We start from the raw sequence: 6,000 nt of genomic DNA, 5'->3' as shown, positions 1-6,000 counted from the left end.
CTGCTGTTTCCTAAGTCAGGGAGGCAACAGTTTGCTGAGTAGTGAGGAATTCTGCAAGTTTTAATGTCTGTCCTTTTCCCCTAACTCATTGCCACCTCTTAAGGCAGAGGTCAGGAACACTCTCTTATTCATCCTGGAACAATAAACGGTATTGATGCACACCCTTCAAGGGCCATGGTAAATTTTTTTCTCAGTGAATTGCAGTTTCTGAGAAATGAAAAAGGAATGAGCACATTCCATAATGCACTTGTAGGATTCACTGTAGAAGCAGGCAGTCAGAGCACCTCAGGGAACTTTTAGGATTTGCAATATGCAAGCAAGTGCTTTCCCTAGCATAGTATATGCACTAAGCCCTGGCTTTTATCTTGTACTGTTCCTCATGACCCCCTTAAGAATCGGATATCCTCTTACCTCCCTAACTGCTTGATTTAATGCTTTCCAAGTTTTTGCAAGATATAGCCAGACATTAGTCTTTGAGACTCTTGTGTAACAGTTTCAAAAATATCCTGTATAGCTTGAGATATACACGGCTAGTCCTAGAGTGCTCTAGAGCACTACGCTGGATAGCAGGATACCTTCACATATCCAGCAGCCTAGCTATAGTGGGTTTATTTATACATATAGAATATTTTGTTGCCTCCAGTCATTTAGAGGAAGCTTTATCAAAATACAGAATTCAAAGATGAAGTACTGTTTTCACTTAAGAACACAGACTTGTGGAAACGAAACAAAATGGAAAATGGTAAAACCACACATTGTGGTGGGAAGTGACAAGTCAAGATCCTTCAGGACTATCTAAACTAGCTTCCATGTTTTCTTCATCTGAATTGATGGAATAATCCATATCCAATTTTAGATGAAGATACTCTTGTTTTTCTGAATAACACAGTTAAAATTCCTTTTTCTCTCTAGGGAAAGAAGAATTACACAAATCAAAACCTGTAGACCAAATTCTATCCAGTTACAAACTATAAATCTTTTCCCAATTGTCTTTCACATGGTGTTGTTGCTGTTTTTCTGGTGCTTTGGCACTGTGACACCTAAGGTAGAAATGCTCTCATTTCTCTTTGATACCTCCAGTGTCTAGGTATATATATTTGAGCTGTTTGCTTTAACTTCCTCTTATGGTCAATAGAGAAAAGAAGCACCTCTAGGGCACCATTTCTCTCCTCTAGTTTAGATATTTAAATCAAAAAGAGTTGAATTTACCCAAGAACTTGTTTTTCTGCGTGAGCTTTGGAGTCTAAACAACCCTCTTAAATGGAGATATGTACTCAGCAAGCATCTGTAAAGCAAGCATCCAGATAAATCCAACCCCAATTTTCTTTCCTTCTTCTTAGTTGAATTAAATTGTTTTATTTAATTAGCAATTTCCTGCCCTTATGCTGTTTTGCTATCAGAAGAAACATTAATATGTATATACTGTAATATTGAACAATCAAACTCACAGTGCTTTTACTTGAATCATAACTATTTTTTGGGGGTGAAAGAAGTACAAAAATTTAATATCACACCACATTTTAGCACTTAAATTGAGTCATTACTTGTTTTATGCATATTGCTTCTGTGCACTCTCACACTTATCTGTGTCTCACAACAGAATTAAAAGTAATTAAAAGGTCCATCTCCTTTCTGACAATCTCTTTCACGTGAGCAGGGTGAATGGGAATTCATTTCCTCTTGATGGAATGAGGACACTGAACTGAGACACCAACATGCATGATCCTTCCTCTCCCCTTTACTCATAGTGACACTGTCCAGTCTAGGCACTGGAGAAGCAAAACCTGGACACACCCTTGGTTTTGTAAATAGTCTCCCCTTTTTTTTTTTTCTTTTTTTTTTTTTCCCCTAACATCTTCTGAGACCATTACCAAAGTATATTAGAAATTGCAGTTTTACTGCTTTACCAACATCTCTTTCTATGCACAGAAATCTGGAAGTTCCGGAAGACACAGTTCCATAGAAATACGGAGTCAGAAAAACAACAGAGGTTTGTAGAGACTAAAGTTGAAGCTAAGAACATTATAGTATTGTAAGTGTCATAAACACACAGATCTGACTTCTCTCATAATAATCTTCCACTGTTTCTTGAATAGAACATATCTGATCATTCCAAGTTGCAGGATATAAAGATCTTTGGAAATATCTGGAAAATGTTTCCCTTTCATTATCCTATACGAGCTGCTTTTTATTGCAGATTTCCAAAGCCTTAGAGAATGTTATTTAAGTAATGTTATGTGCCATTTGAAGATTAGAAACTAAATTTGAGGGTTTTGAAAAAGCTTGACATTACATTAAATGTTAGGTAGCAAATAGGGAGTAAAACCTTGTTAAAACTGTTATCTCCCTCCCTCTCTTCTCTCCCTCTCTGTTCCTTCTGTTTTTCTTTCCTCTATTCCTTCATCTTTTCTTTCCTATCTTCCTCTCTCTCTTTCTTTTGTCTGTATTCTCTATATGTTAAAGTCTGTATCTTCCTGTCAGCAAGAATTTACCATAATTTAAAAGTGATAACAGTAATGCAAGTGAACAAATACTCAACCATCTCATATAGCATAAATGTAAGAAAGGAAACTCTCAGAAAATTGCATGCAACATATAAAATGCAAATGTAATATATAATGTCCCATGTGGAAAATGAAAATGCTGAGCTCAATTCTTGCCCTTTACTTGCCTTTTACTTTGACTAGTACTGCTGAAAAACTAAGCCATAAACTCTCCTGAATCTCATCTCACCTGCACTACACAGATAGTTGTGAAGTACTGAAGTAGATTAAACAATCTCTCAGAACCAAGAGAAAATGAAACTTCATAATAACTTGTTTTATCAGGCCCAACTATTCTGCAAATGTTTTAGTGTGTCCATACTGGCAAAGAATATATTTCTTTCAGCTTTTTCCTGTCATTAATCTCTTTTTACACTATCAGGTATTTCTCCTGCATCTAACAATTAGCAACGTGAACTTGCAATATGAAATTAGAAGTCTTTTAATTATTTTTTTTTTTTTTTTTTTATGAAAGAGGAGTGTTTTTCCTCCTTTCACTGCTATTAGCTGGTGTTTCTCTCCACCCTCTACCTATCATTTTAATGGCCCAAAGGGCTTAGCTTTTGTTTTGTTTTGTTTTTTCTTGTTTGTTTTCTGATTAAAAGATGGAACTGATTGTGCGATATACTTTTATGACTTCTGGGAAATTCCCATTGGAGTGCTACATTTTCAGTTGCATTATAACTTCATAAAGCTTGTATGTTTTAGACTGACTTCCTTTTAATGTCCTGGGTGTCTACCTCAAATCAAACTTATTTTTGTTTTGTTGTTAGCTTATTCACAGCATTTCAGTTATTTCAAAAAGTAAAGCATGTTAAAAAATTCTGAAGATCTTAGCCCTGAACAGCTTTAATACTTTGTGGTTTGAACAGCTTTAATATTTTGTGGTTTGGCAGAAGACTTGAAATTGGCAGAGGAGCTGCAGTGTGTCAGGAGTGCTTTTTATACATCATGAAAATCTGCTTTGCTGCATCTTTTGAAGAATTGCCAATGCAGGAATTGTCGCTGGTAATTAGAAGAAACCTATGATTCTTTCTTCCTGGACAGAGCCTGACCCAACCGTAAAGCAACATCTCCAATGACACATTCTTTCCATCATAGAGCTACAGCAGAAAGAGTCAGATTTGCCAGGGCTGGCCAATACCAGCTACAGAAAGGAAGTGGGAAGTAAACAAGGCACATTTGTGAGCATCCTTCAAGATCAGCATGAAGGATCCTCCTGAAGGTGAGAGCTGTCAAAACGGAAGGAAGAAAGGAGAAAAGCCAGAATACGGGGGGAAAAGAAAAAAAAAAAAAGAAAAAAAAAAAAAAAAGAGAGAGAGACCTTAGCAAGTCTGTTAAGACTACAGCTCCAGGAAAGGAAGTAAACTGTGAGCAACAGTTCTGAGCCTGGTAGACAGCCATGGGGCAGATGAGCTGGGAGTTAAGGGAGTTTTCAGTTGCCAAAGACATGAGGGAGGGAAGACAGTCTGAAAAGTAGACAGTCACACCAGAAAGCTGGATCAGGTTGGACAAAGCAGGCTGGTTATAAAGTTCTGTGAGGGCAGAAAAAAAGACCAGAATAGAGAGACAATAACAAACGAAAGAGTTATTCATGAGACTAACTGATGCATTGATGGAGAAATGGTATGGTTAAAAAACATCAGAAAGAGGAGCCTAAAGGATGGCAAGTGTAAATACATGCCTGGACAAACGAAATGGGGCACCAGAAACAGCCAGCAGCTTGCATGGCTCCCTGCATACCGTAGCAGCTGGTGTACACTCCTTTCCTCTGGAACTTCATCATTCCTGAGTGTTAGAGAGAGACTCTAGAGACTTACCTCAGAGCTGTGGATTGCGTTTGGCATTAAGATGTTCAAACATTAGTCTTTGCAATAAGTCTTCCTCCAGCCTTCCCACCAGAGCAACTGTCTATTTTGCTTTTTTCCCATATTCACTTCCCGCACATCAGTGTAACCAGCTGGTGAATTGGAAAGTCAGTGTATTATAATGGCCAAATCCAGATTTATCAGAGAATGAGAAATGAGTGCTCATTCTGGAGTTAATAGTTTTCAATTCACTTTGTTTTGTAAGTCAGGAAGGAAAGGCAGTTAGTCTGAAGTGTTAAAATAATCTATACATAACTTTATAAGATATACATATATCTATCTTATATATATAAGTTATACATATCTTATATACATATCTTATATACATAAGTTATACATAACTTTTATAAGATCTCTATGTTGTTTTTTTTGTTTGTTTGTTTGTTTATTTTTACCCAGTGGGTAAAATATATATATATATATATGTTTCTTTAAAAAGACTTCATCATCTAAGTGGAATTAATTACAGCACAATAAATCATAAGGCTTCTTTGGTTTTCAAGCCCAGAAAATATTGGCCAAATTTAAACAGAATGTCTCAATTAAGTATCCTTTACTGGTGATGTGGCTCCCAGCGATTCAACTCTTATGAGCTGGATTTGCAATACTCACGAGACTGAAGAAAAAATATGCTTATGCTAACCATCTGAAATTGAAAAAAAGTGAAAATCTACCTTAAAATCACTATTTCTTCTTGATGCGATCCAGCTATAACCCTGAAATATACAGCATGCTGAAAGGCACACCTCTAACTCCCAGCTGCCAACCATCACAGCAGCTAGCTGACTGTCTTTCTTTAATCAATCTGGGAAAAGCAGTACCTTTAATGAAAATGTCCCGCTGGATGGAGCAAGTCCCAAGGATGTCAGCTGACCTGCCTAATTATGTTACCCTTCAACTCCCTTCTCGGACCTAGCTTTAAATTCCTTATTTCCTATGTCAGTTGTTTCTAGAGTGGTCTTTTAAATCAAATACAATTTATATTTTTTAAATAACAAACATGGCAAACATTAAAATAACAAAAATAGCAAACATTCCTTGACTTAAATATAGCTGGCTAGAGCATAATTACACATTACAATGAATAAATAAATAAATAAATAAATAAAATATAATTAAAAAATATATATTTGGACATAGAATAATATGGAAAGTTGCCCCTGACAAGGACAATTTAAACTATTATGAAGGTCTGAAAATTAGAGGTTATACTCAAAATCATTTTGCATCTTTAACTACTGTGTTTGTTACCATGGAACAAATGTGTTAAGATAACGTATTCTAATTTGGTACAATTTGTTGAACTATTAGGTAGTTCAACTAATCCCTGAAGTTTTAAAATGAAAAACTTCCACATAAGAAAGAAAAAAAAGGTCATTATATTTTCATAGTCTTCTTTCTTTTTTCTTTTTTTCTCTCACACAACACTTCTCCTGTTCTCTTCTAATACAACATAGATGAAACATTTGAAAAGACAATAATAAGTGTCTTATTTGTGAGGAAAGGATTACAGTTTTCAGTAGAACCTCAGTTCAAATAATTATTCTAATAGGAAAAAATGATTGTTTTCTTATAGCTTGTATATTATG

At 35.6% G+C, this 6,000-nt stretch overlaps 1 long non-coding RNA gene across 1 annotated transcript in view; it reads left to right on the top strand.

Moving 5' to 3' along the window:
• The first annotated feature begins 1,489 nt into the window (after window positions 1-1,489).
• The window catches only part of LOC308194813, a 29,275-nt gene continuing 24,764 nt past the window's right edge, over window positions 1,490-6,000 (top strand). The window contains exon 1 of the long non-coding RNA XR_013950885.1: window positions 1,490-3,768. This is a non-coding gene — a long non-coding RNA (uncharacterized lncRNA). The remainder of the gene's footprint in view (window positions 3,769-6,000) is intronic.

The sequence above is a fragment of the Anser brachyrhynchus genome, assembly GCF_964034855.1.
Source record: "Anser brachyrhynchus genome assembly, chromosome: 1".
Lineage (NCBI taxonomy): Eukaryota > Metazoa > Chordata > Aves > Anseriformes > Anatidae > Anser > Anser brachyrhynchus.
The sequence above is the reverse complement of the archived record's forward strand: the minus strand, read 5'-3'. Positions and strand labels throughout refer to the sequence as shown.